This window comes from Dendrobates tinctorius, unplaced genomic scaffold (assembly GCF_039654945.1).
Source record: "Dendrobates tinctorius isolate UK_male_01 unplaced genomic scaffold, ASM3965494v1 ptg000099l, whole genome shotgun sequence".
NCBI classification, from domain to species: domain Eukaryota; kingdom Metazoa; phylum Chordata; class Amphibia; order Anura; family Dendrobatidae; genus Dendrobates; species Dendrobates tinctorius.
Window position 1 is genome coordinate 644,906 of NW_027361767.1, and position 12,878 is coordinate 657,783.

Consider the following 12,878-nt stretch of genomic DNA (forward strand, 5'->3'; position numbering starts at 1 on the left):
ACAATGGGGCCCACACTAACTAGAAAGGACAGGAAAGGAAAGATGCTGTCTGCAATCACGCACAAAACCTTGCCAAAAATGTCCAACACTTTCTGATAACAAAAACCCTGAAGTTACTAGACTTCAATTCCCTATATCAGCACTCTGGTATATCCTGAAGACAGAGCAAAAAGAGACCAATCTGATCAGGGACAAAAAGCAAACTGGCATAAACAGAGACATAAGAATGGAAATTCAGCACAGCCCCAGCAGGGGCTGGCTGATCACAAAAACTGAGTAAACAGACCAAATCTCATGTGAAAAAATAGCAAAGCACACAGCTTGAGAAGGCAGGAACAGAACTGGAAACCAGAACCTCAGGGCAAGAAAAATCACCAGCACAAAATTAGGGAGTCGGCTGACTTAAATCCAGTCAGAGACTCTTGATGTCCACTCACAGTCCTCCTCCTCAGGTGGCAGGTCTCTGCCATTTAAATCAGCTTCATTACCTACTGTCACCACCAGAGGGAGCCTGGATGGAGAACTCACGACTCCTCTGTCAACACAGCCAGCTCCACCACCCTCACCCGAAGCCAGAGGTAAACCAGAAAATGAGTTCACAACAGTATCCCCCCCTTGAGGAGGGGTCACCGAACCCTCATCCACGCCACCAGGCCGATCAGGATGGGCCCGGTGAAAAGCACGAACCAATCTATCGGCATGAATGTCAGAGACGGAGACCCAAGAATTGTCCTCCTGGCCATAACCCTTCCACTTGACCAAATACTGGAGTCTCCGTCTAGCCAGACGAGAATCCAGTATTTTCTCTACCTCATATTCCACATTACCTTCAACCAACACAGGGTCAGGAGGTGCCGCCATAGGAACCACTGGCTCAACAAACCTCTTCAACAGAGACTTATGAAACACGTTATGGATCTTAAACGTAACTGGAAGAGCTAATCAAAAAGAAACCGGGTTAAGAATCTCCAAAATCCTATAACGTCCAATAAATCTTGGTTTGAACTTTGGAGACGCAACCTTCATAGAGATATTTTTTGACGACAACCAAACCATATCACCCACTTTAAACCGGGGACCAATGATGATATGCCAGTTGGAAAACCGCTGGGCCTTTTCCTGAGAGAGGGACAACTTATCCACTACTTGGTCCCAAATCTGCTGCATTCTCTCTACCACAGTGTCAACACCTGGGCAGGCTGAAGATTCCACTTGCCCCGAAGAAAATCGAGGATGAAACCCAAAGTTACAGAAAAAGGGCGACATCAATGCGGCAGAACTAGCTCTATTATTTAGGGCAAATTCAGCCAAGGGCAAAAATGAGACCCAATCATCCTGATCAGCAGATATAAAACATCTCAAATAGGACTCCAAAGTCTGGTTGTTCTCTCAGTCTGCCCATTGGTCTGTGGGTGAAACGCAGAGGAGAAGGATAACTGAATTCCCAGCTTGGAACAAAAAGCTTTCCAAAATCTGGAGACAAACTGGACTCCTCTGTCTGACACAATGTTCTCAGGAATCTCATGCAACTGAACCACCTGTTGTAAAAACAAGGGCACCAACTCTGAGGAAGATGGCAGCTTTGGGAGTGGTACAAGATGGACCATCTTCGAAAATCTATCACAAATCACCCATACAACAGTCATTCTCTGAGAGACAGGCAGATCAGAAATAAAATCCACTGAGATATGGGTCCATGGCCTCTTGGGCACAGGCAAGGGCATCAACAACCCACTAGAACGAGAACAGGGTTTAGACCGGGAACAAGTCCCACAAGACTGCACAAAATTCCTGACATCACGAGATAAGGCGGGCCACCAAAAAGACCGACTCACCAAATCTCTGGTACCAAAAATACCTGGATGACCAGCCAACGCGGAGCAATGAACTTCAGACATCACTCTCTTCCTCCACTGGTCAGGAACATACAATTTTCCCATAGGACAACGCTCAGGTTTGTCCTCCTGAAATTCTTCCAGGGCGTGTCTCAAATCGGGCGAAATGGCAGAAAGAACTACCCCCTCACCTAGGATGGTAGTAGGTTTGGTCACAATAGGAGAATCAGCAAAGAAACTCCTAGAAAGGGCGTCTGCCTTAACATTCTTAGTGCCCGGAAGAAAGGAGACCACAAAATCAAAACGCGTGAAAAACAAGGCCCACCTAGCCTGTCTAGGATTCAAGCGTTTGGCCGACTCCAGGTAAATCAAATTCTTGTAGTCAGTGAGGACCACAACTTGATGTCTAGCTCCCTCCAACCAATGTCTCTACTCCTCGAATGCCCACTTCATGGCCAACAATTCCCGATTCCCCACATCATAGTTGCGTTCAGATGGGGAGAACTTTCGGGAAAAGAAGGCATAGGGATTCATTTTAGAAGTCACCGGATCTTTTTGGGACAAAACAGCTCCTGCACCAATCTCCGAAGCATTTACCTCTACCTGAAATGGAAGTGTGACATCAGGTTGCCGTAAAACCAGAGCAGAAGTGAACCTCCGCTTCAGCTCCTGAAATGCCAAAACAGCCTATGGAGACCAATTCAGCACATCAGCGCCCTTCTTGGTCAGATCAGTCAATGGCTTGGCAATACCAGAAAAATTAGCTATAAATTTACGATAAAAATTAGCAAAACCCAAAAACTTCTGGAGAGCCTTCAAAGAAGTGGGCTGAACCCAATCATAAATGGCCTGTACCTTGGCCGGGTCCATTTCAATAGTTGACGGAGACAAAATAAATCCCAAAAATGAAATCCTCTGTACACCAAAAAGGCATTTCGATCCTTTAACATACAGGAAATTCTCCCTTAAAATCCGGAACACAGTCCGAACATGTTCCACATGAGAATCCCAATCACTGGAAAAGATCAGAATATCATCCAAATAGATAATCAAAAATTTATCCACAAAGTCTCGGAATATATCGTTCATGAAGGATTGGAAGACAGAAGGGGCAATAGAGAGCCCAAAATGCATCACCAGATACTCAAAATGTCCCTCCGGAGTATTAAACGCCGTCTTCCATTCATACCCATGCTTGATGCGAATAAGATTATACGCCCCCCTGAGGTCAAGCTTAGTAAACCAGAATAAATCAGAAATCAGGGGTAACGGATACTGATATTTAACCGTCATCTTGTTAAGGGAACGATAGTCAATACAAGGCCTTAATGAACCATCTTTCTTAGCCACGAAAAAAAACCCAGCACCTAAAGGTGAAGAGGATGGTCTAATATGACCCTTCTCCAACGACTCCTTAATATAAGATCGCATAGCCTCGTGTTCAGTTACAGATAAGTTGAAAAGCCGACCCTTGGGAAATTTACACCCAGGCCTCAACTCAATTGCACAGTCATAACTCCTATGAGGAGGCAGAGACGCAGACTTACTCTCACTAAATACATCATAAAAATCAGCCAAATAGTCAGGAACATCATGAGACTGGGGAGAGGTGGAAAAAACAGGAGTGTCACTAAGAGCACACTGACAACCCCAACTCACCACAGACACAGATTTCCAATCCAAAACTGGATTATAGATTTGCAACCAGGGAAAACCCAGAACAATAGTATCATGCAAATTATGCAGGACCAAAAATCTACAATTTTCTTGGTGGTCTGGGGCGACCCGCATTATCACCTGGGTCCAAAACTGAGGTTTATTCTCCGCCAAAGGAGTACCATCAATACCCCTCAAAGGAATAGGCGTCCGCAGAGGTGTCATAGGAAACCCACAACGTTTAGCAAAATCCAAATCCATCAGATTCAAAGCCGCTCTTGAATCCACAAAAGCCTTGGCGGAAAATGTGGATAAGGAGCAGATCAGAGTAATTGCCAAAAGAAACTTAGGTTGTATACTGCCCACAGCAAATGTGTGTGTACAATGTTTCTCTCGTTTAGGGCAGACAGAAATAATATGAGAGGCATCTCCACAGAAAAAACACAGCTTATTACGCCTTCTAAACTCCTGACGTTGCGCCCTAGACAAAACTCTATCACATTGCATAGGTTCAGACATTTGTTCAAAAGGTGGCAACACCTCTAGTGTAGTTTTACGTTCACGTAAACGCCAATCAACTTGAATGGCTAATGACATAGAATCGTCAAGACCAGAGGGAACAGGAAATCCCACCATAGTATCTTTTACGGTTTCTGATAAACCCTTGCGAAAGAGCGCTGCCAAGGCACCATCATTCCATGTAGTAAGGACCGCCCACTTTCGGAATTTTTGACAGTATAACTCTGCAGAACCCTGACCCTGGTTCAATGCCAATAGGGCTTTCTCAGCTTGATCAATAGCATTAGGTTCATCATACAACAACCCCAAGGCTTGAAAAAATGCATCCACATTAGTCAGAATAGGATTTTAAGGTGTCAAAGAAAACGCCCAATCCTGGGGATCACCGCGCAGCAAGGAGATGACAATTTTAACCTGCTGCACAGAGCTCCCCGATGAGTTAGGCTTCAAGGCAAGAAATAATTTACAATTATTCTTAAAATTCAAAAATTTAGACCGATCCCCAGAAAACACATCAGGAGTAGGGATTTTTGGTTCAACAACATGTGATTGAGCGAGATAGGCGGAAATTCCCCGCACTTCAGCAGCGAGCTGCTCCACACGATCAGACAATTGCTTAATCTCCATTAAGGAAAAAATCCTCCTACGGCCCCAGAGAAAAAGAGGAAAATATACATATAAAAAAAAAAATTCTGACACTTTTTTTTTACAATTTTTTTTCCTGCTTTTGAGTACCCTAGAATCTGCGGTATGGCTGGTGATTCTGTTATGAATGAGTCACCGAGGAGGAAAAACAAAAGCAAGCTAAGCCACAGAAAACCAGAGAGGTTGGTAACTAAGCGTATTGCAGACCCCTGATCCTATCCACACAACTAGCAGTAGCCGTGGAGCGTACCTACGATGATCCAAGACACCTCGTCACAGCCCGAGAACTAAATAAGCCTAAAGCAAGAAAAGGGGAAATGTAAACTGCCCCAGAGCAGATCCCAAAGCAATAGACAGCCCCCAAACATGTATTTGTCATGATCCAGGCTGAATCTGAATGGAAATTCAGCACAGCCCCAGCAGGGGCTGGCTGACCACAAAAACTGAGTAAACAGACCAAATCTCATGTGAAAAAATAGCAAAGCACACTTAGCTTGAGAAGGCAGGAACAGAACTGGAAACCAGAACCTCAGGGCAGGGAAAATCACCAGCACAAAATTAGGGAGTCGGCTGACTTAAATCCAGTCAGAGACTCCTGATGTCCACTCACAGTCCTCCTCCTCAGGTGGCAGGTCTCTGCCATTTAGATCAGCTTCATTACCTACTGTCACCACCAGAGGGAGCCCGGATGGAGAACTCACGACTCCTCTGTCAACACAGCCAGCTCCACCACCCTCACCAGAAGCCAGAGGTAAAGCAAAAAATGAGTTCACAACACCTAATGATATGACTGGAGGACTACACACAACTCCTGTGACATCATTAAAAGCAAAAAAACAAATATAATCATTTAGGGCTGCTATTACGTTGTATAAGTTTCACTATAATTGCCGTACTCTTTGATCCGCACCTGTGTGAATAGTCCAATTCACTGGTTCAGTTTCTTTGAGGAAAAGAGAATATGGTTGTATGATTTAATTCCGATTGTCTATTACTAGTTGTTCATCTTGCCCAATTACTGAATAGTCAAAAAGGATTGCGAATGAGATTAATCAGTCATGTAGATCACAATTTCCTAACATGTATAGTGGGCTATGTTGTGTATGTGGTGTTTTGCCCTTGTCGATGATACTACATAGGTAAGACGGGATGCCCATTTTATAAAAGAATACAGGAACGTGTGCGATCGACATGAACAGGCCCAATTCTTGTAAAACATTTCCAGGAGGCACATCTGAGTAATCCTACGGTGCTGTCATTTATAGGAATTGAACGAATGAAATGGAATTCGGTTTATGTGAATAAACATACTTTGCTCTTACTAAAGAAGAGCATTTCATTATTATTATAATCAGGTGTGCTGTTGGGGGACCCTAAAGAAGCTCAGCACTGGAGCGAAACGGCTCTTTTATGTATCCATACACTGCACATTGTGCTTTATGCTGTTTTTAAATTCTATGGAATATAGGACTTCCAGTTCGGTGACCGGTGAGTCCTGCTATATTTCTGCCTTTGAAGAGTATCCAGTTTCCCTACATCCCGGACCACTCCTTACCCAATTTTTCTCTGTGCCAAGCTACTCTTTCCTTAATTCTCCAGTGTGGTAGACTACATTTCAATGATTTAGCATTAGAGAACATTATGTTCTGAGCAGTAGTACCCAAATCCAGCCAAGCATTGCTTCTTGCCCCAAAGATGTTCTGCTTTAGTTTGGAGGTTTATTCCCCAGATGTAAGGGTCATCATGTGCACATGGAGGGTCTTCCCATGACTTTAAATTACCTAGGTACGCTGGTGTTTTTTGCAGGCAGGTAACATCCAGGTATGCAGTACATGTGATTGATTTTGGAAAGCTCATACCTTATATGTGTCCTTCTGTGTCCTCGGTACCAGGCAGTCACAACCAGTCACCAAATTACACAATCAGCTCATTGTCACCGAGTGCCACCGAGTAACACAGGACACACTCAAGGTGAGAGAGGGAGAGACGGGTGCTGCAGAGAGAGGACAGCCAGGTGAGCCCTCACAAAACATAGACGGGGTGGTTGGTCTTGTAGGATGAACTGATGGGGTGCTAGATGGGTAGGTGGTGCAGTTCTGGGTATTTGGAGTGAAGTCATAGGGTGTTGGGTGTATGGGATGCAGTGACAAGGAGCTGGGGGTGTGGAGTGTACAGATCAGGAGCTGGGAGTGTGGGGTGTACAGACCAGGAGCTGGGAGTGTGGGGTTTACAGACCAGGAGCTGGGAGTGTGGGGTTTACAGACCAGGAGCTGGGAGTGTGGGGTGTACAGACCAGGAGCTGGGATTGTGGGGTGTACGGAACAGGAGCTGGGGGTGTGGGGTGTACGGACCAGGAGCTGGGAGTGTGGGGTGTACCGACCAGGAGCTGGGAGTGTGGGGTGTAAGAACCAGGAGCTGGGAGTGTGGGGTTTACAGACCAGGAGCTGGGAATGTGGGGTGTACAGACCAGGAGCTGGGATTGTGGGGTGTACGGAACAGGAGCTGTGGGTGTGGGGTGTACGGACCAGGAGCTGGGAGTGTGGGGTGTACGGACCAGGAGCTGGGAGTGTACGGACCAGGAGCTGGGAGTGTGGGGTGTACGGACCAGGAGCTGGGAGTGTGGGATGTACAGACCAGGAGCTTGGTGTCTTGGGTGTACAGACCCGGAGCTGGGTGTGGGGGGGGGTGTACAGATCAGGAGCTGGGTCTGTGGGGTGTTCAGACCAGGAGCTGGGTCTGTGGGGTGTTCAGACCAGGAACTGGGTCTGTGGTGTGTTCAGACCAGGAGCTGGGTCTGTGGTGTGTTCAGACCAGGAGCTGGGTCTGTGGGGTGTTCAGACCAGGAGCTGGGTCTGTGGGGTGTTCAGACCAGGAGCTGGGTCTGTGGGGTGTTCAGACCAGGAGCTGGGTCTGTGGGGTGTTCAGACCAGGAGCTGGGTCTGTGGGGTGTTCAGACCAGGAGCTGGGTCTGTGGGGTGTTCAGACCAGGAGCTGGGTCTGTGGGGTTGTTCAGACCAGGAGCTCGGTCTGTGGAGTGTTCAGACTAGGAGTTGGGCGTGTGGGGTGTTCAGACCAGGACTTGGGAGTGTGGGGGGTGTACTGACCAGGAACTGGATGAGTAGGGTGTACTGACCAGGAATTGGATGTGTGGGGTGTACAGACCAGGAGCTGAGTGTCTTGGGTGTACAGACCAGGAGCTGGGAGTGTGGGGTGTACAGACCAGGAGCTGAGTGTCTTGGGTGTACAGACCCGGAGCTGGGTGTGGGGGGTGTACAGACCAGGAACTGGGAGTGTGGGGTATACAGACCAGGAGCTGGGTCTGTGGGGTGTTCAGACCAGGAGCTGGGAATGTGGGGTGTACAGACCAGGAGCTGGGATTGTGGTGTGTTCAGACCAGGAGCTGGGTCTGTGGTGTGTTCAGACCAGGAGCTGGGTCTGTGGGGTGTTCAGACCAGGAGCTGGGTCTGTGGGGTGTTCAGACCAGGAGCTGGGTCTGTGGGGTGTTCAGACCAGGAGCTGGGTCTGTGGGGTGTTCAGACCAGGAGCTGGGTCTGTGGGGTGTTCAGACCAGGAGCTGGGTCTGTGGGGTGTTCAGACCAGGAGCTGGGTCTGTGGGGTTGTTCAGACCAGGAGCTCGGTCTGTGGAGTGTTCAGACTAGGAGTTGGGCGTGTGGGGTGTTCAGACCAGGACTTGGGAGTGTGGGGGGTGTACTGACCAGGAACTGGATGAGTAGGGTGTACTGACCAGGAATTGGATGTGTGGGGTGTACAGACCAGGAGCTGAGTGTCTTGGGTGTACAGACCAGGAGCTGGGAGTGTGGGGTGTACAGACCAGGAGCTGAGTGTCTTGGGTGTACAGACCCGGAGCTGGGTGTGGGGGGTGTACAGACCAGGAACTGGGAGTGTGGGGTATACAGACCAGGAGCTGGGTCTGTGGGGTGTTCAGACCAGGAGCTGGGTCTGTGGGGTGTTCAGACCAGGAGCTGGGTCTGTGGGGTGTTCAGACCAGGAGCTGGTCTGTGGGGGGTGTACAGACAAGGAACTGGGAGTGTGGGGTGTACAGACCAGGAGCTGGGAGCGTGGGTTGTACAGACCAGGAGCTGGGAGTGTGGGGTGTACAGACTAGGAGCAGGGGGTGTGGGGTGTAGGGACCAGAACCTGGGAGTGTGGGGTGTACGGACCAGGAGCTGGGCATGTGGGATGTACTGACCAGGAGCATGGCAATTATAGAGCAGAGACAGGTGTCCAGATGTAAGTAGTGCAATGACAGTGTATTGGGTATGTTGGGTGAAGAGACAGGGAGACGGCTGTAATGCCAAGTACTGGGCGTGTGAGTGTGAAGAGTTCTTTGTCTGTTGTGCAGTGACAGGGTGCTGGGTGCGTGGAATGTAGGGACAGAGTGATTAGTGTGTGTGGAATAGTACAGGGTGACGTAGACTGGATCATTGTCTATTGTGCAGTGAAGGTGGTATGTGGATGAGGGGTTCAGTCATACAATTCTTTGTTGAAAGCAATAACTGGGTACAGAATATGGTAGCAGGGTGCTCTGAGAAATAGGCCCAGTGTAAGGTGCACTGCTGTCACAAGGAGCGGGGTGTAGGATAATCTGACAGGTTTGGAGTTTATAACAGCAAAGAGGGGTCTAGGAGTGTGACAGGTGCAGGGTGTAATGACAGATTGCTATGTGTAGCTACAGGGTGCTTACCTTGCAGGGAACAATAACAGGGTGCTGCTAGCTGTGGGGTTTAATTAATGGGGTAAGGTGCCTAGGTATATGACTGAAATAACAGGCTGGTGGGTGTTGGGATGAAGTGACAGGGTGTTGGGGTGAAGTGACAGGGTGCTGGGTGTTTGGTTGAAGTGACAGAGTGTTGGGGTGAAGTGACAGGGTGCAGGGTATTGGTGTGAAGTGACAGGGTGCTGGGTGTTTGGTTGAAGTGACAGAGTGTTGGGGTGAAGTGACAGGGTGCAGGGTGTTGGGATGAAGTGACAAGGAGCTGGGTGTTTGGTTGAAGTGACAGGGTGCTGGGTGTTTGGTTGAAGTGACAGGGTGCTGAGTGTTGGGGTGAAGTGATAGAGAGCTGGGTGTTGGGGGTGATGTGACAGGGTGCTGGGTGTTGGGATGAAATGACAGGATGCGGGGTGTTGGGATAAAGTGACAGGGTGCCGGGTGTTTCGTTGAAGTGATGGTGCTGTGTGTATGGATGAAGTGACAAGGAGCTGGGTGTTGGAATAAAGTGACAGGGTATTGGGATGAAGTGACAGGGTGCTGGGATGAAGTGATAGGGTGCTGAGATGAAGTGACAGGGTGCTGGGTGTTTGGATGAAGTGACAGGGTGCTGAGTGTTGGGGTGAAGTGACAGAGTGCTGGGTGTTGGGGGTGATGTGACAGGGTGCTGGGTGTTGGGGTGAAATGACAGGATGCAGGGTTTTGGGATGAAGTGACAGGGTGCTGGGTGTTTGAATGAAGTGATGGTGCTGTGTGTATGGATGAAGTGACAAGGAGCTGGGTGTTGGAATAAAGTGACAGGGTATTGGGATGAAGTGACAGGGTGCTGGGATGAAGTGATAGGGTACTGAGATGAAGTGACAGGGTGCTGGGGTGAAGTGACAGGGTGCTGGGTGTTGGGGTGAAGTGACAGGATGCTGGGTTTTGGGGTAAAGTGACAGGCTGTTGGGTGTTTGGGGTGAAGTGACGGTAGTGGGTGTTTGGGGTGAAGTGACAGTATGCTGGGTGTTTCGATAACGTGACAGGGTGCTGGGGGTTTGGGGTGAAGTGACAGGGTACTGAGTGTTTAGGGTGAAGTGACAGGGTGCTGGGTGTTGGGATGAAGTGACAGGGTGTTGGGGTGAAGTGACAGGGTGCTGGATGTTTAGATGAAGTGACAGGGTGCTAGGTGTTGGGGTGAAGTGACAGGGTGCTGGGTATTTGGATTAAGTAACAGGGTGCAGGTTGTTGGGGTGAAGTGATAGTATGCTGGGTTTTGGGGTAAAGTGACAGGCTGCTGAGTGTTTGAGGTGAAGTGACAAGGTGCTGGGTGTTTGGGGTGAACTGACAGTATGCTGGGTTTTGGGGTAAAGTGACAGGCTTCTGGGTGTTTGGGGTGAAGTGACAGGGTACTGGGTGTTTGGGGTGAAGTGGCGGTAGTGGGTGTTTGGGGTGAAGTGACAGTATGCTGGGTGTTTCGATGATGTGACAGGGTGCTGGGTGTTGGGGTGAAGTGACAGGATACTGGGTTTTGGGGTGAAGTGACAGGATGCTGGGTTTTGGGGTAAAGTGACAGGATGCTGGGTTTTGGGGTAAAGTGACAGGCTGTTGGGTGTTTGGGGTGAAGTGACGGTAGTGGGTGTTTGGGGTGAAGTGACAGTATGCTGGGTGTTTCCATGATGTGACAGGGTGCTGGGTGTTTGGGGTGAAGTGACAGGGTACTGAGTGTTTGGGGTAAAGTGACAGGGTGCTGGGTGTTGGGATGAAGTGACAAGGTGTTGGGGTGAAGTGACAGGGTGCTGGATGTTTAGATGAAGTGACAGGGTGCTAGGTGTTGGGGTGAAGTGACAGAGTGCTGGGTGTTTGTATGAAGTAACAGGGTGCAGGTTGTTGGGGTGAAGTGACAGTATGCTGGGTTTTGTGGTAAAGTGACAGTCTTCTGGGTGTTTGGGGTGAAGTGACAGGGTACTGGGTGTTTGGGGTGAAGTGACAGGCTGCTGGGTTTTGGCGTGAAGTGACAGGCTGCTGGGTGTTTGGGGTGAAATGACAGGCCGCTGGGTGTTTGAGGTGAAATGACAGGGTGCTAGATGTTTGGATGAAGTAACAGGGTGCAGGTTTTTGGGGTGATGTGACAGTATGCTGGGTTTTGGGGTAAAGTGACAGGCTGCTGGGTGTTTGGGGTGAAGTAACAGTATGCTGGGTTTTGTGGTAAAGTGACAGGCTTCTGGGTGTTTGGGGTGAAGTGACAGGGTACTGGGTGTTTGGATGAAGTGAAAGGGCGCTGGGTGTTTGGGGTGAAGTGACAGGGTGCTAGGTGTTGAGGTGAAGTGACAGGGTGCTGGGTGTTTGGATGAAGTAACAGGGTGCAGGTTGTTGGGGTGAAGTGACAGTATGCTGGGTTTTGGGGTAAAGTGACAGGCTGCTGGGTGTTTGAGGTGAAGTGACAGGATGCTGGGTTTTGGGGTAAAGTGACAGGATGCTGGGTTTTGGGGTAAAGTGACAGGCTGTTGGGTGTTTGGGGTGAAGTGACGGTAGTGGGTGTTTGGGGTGAAGTGACAGTATGCTGGGTGTTTCCATGATGTGACAGGGTGCTGGGTGTTTGGGGTGAAGTGACAGGGTACTGAGTGTTTGGGGTAAAGTGACAGGGTGCTGGGTGTTGGGATGAAGTGACAAGGTGTTGGGGTGAAGTGACAGGGTGCTGGATGTTTAGATGAAGTGACAGGGTGCTAGGTGTTGGGGTGAAGTGACAGAGTGCTGGGTGTTTGTATGAAGTAACAGGGTGCAGGTTGTTGGGGTGAAGTGACAGTATGCTGGGTTTTGTGGTAAAGTGACAGTCTTCTGGGTGTTTGGGGTGAAGTGACAGGGTACTGGGTGTTTGGGGTGAAGTGACAGGCTGCTGGGTTTTGGCGTGAAGTGACAGGCTGCTGGGTGTTTGGGGTGAAATGACAGGCCGCTGGGTGTTTGAGGTGAAATGACAGGGTGCTAGATGTTTGGATGAAGTAACAGGGTGCAGGTTTTTGGGGTGATGTGACAGTATGCTGGGTTTTGGGGTAAAGTGACAGGCTGCTGGGTGTTTGGGGTGAAGTAACAGTATGCTGGGTTTTGTGGTAAAGTGACAGGCTTCTGGGTGTTTGGGGTGAAGTGACAGGGTACTGGGTGTTTGGATGAAGTGAAAGGGCGCTGGGTGTTTGGGGTGAAGTGACAGGGTGCTAGGTGTTGAGGTGAAGTGACAGGGTGCTGGGTGTTTGGATGAAGTAACAGGGTGCAGGTTGTTGGGGTGAAGTGACAGTATGCTGGGTTTTGGGGTAAAGTGACAGGCTGCTGGGTGTTTGAGGTGAAGTGACAGGATGCTGGGTTTTGGGGTAAAGTGACAGGATGCTGGGTTTTGGGGTAAAGTGACAGGCTGTTGGGTGTTTGGGGTGAAGTGACGGTAGTGGGTGTTTGGGGTGAAGTGACAGTATGCTGGGTGTTTCCATGATGTGACAGGGTGCTGGGTGTTTGGGGTGAAGTGACAG

General features: G+C 49.2%; 1 protein-coding gene across 1 annotated transcript in view; it reads left to right on the plus strand.

Annotated features, from left to right (window-relative positions):
- Positions 1-6,587: 6,587 nt before the first annotated feature.
- Positions 6,588-12,878, plus strand: part of MISP3 (MISP family member 3) — a 70,928-nt gene continuing 64,637 nt past the window's right edge. Inside the window, exon 1 of the mRNA XM_073587361.1 lies at positions 6,588-6,669. The gene's annotated coding sequence lies outside the window, so the exon portion shown is untranslated. The remainder of the gene's footprint in view (positions 6,670-12,878) is intronic.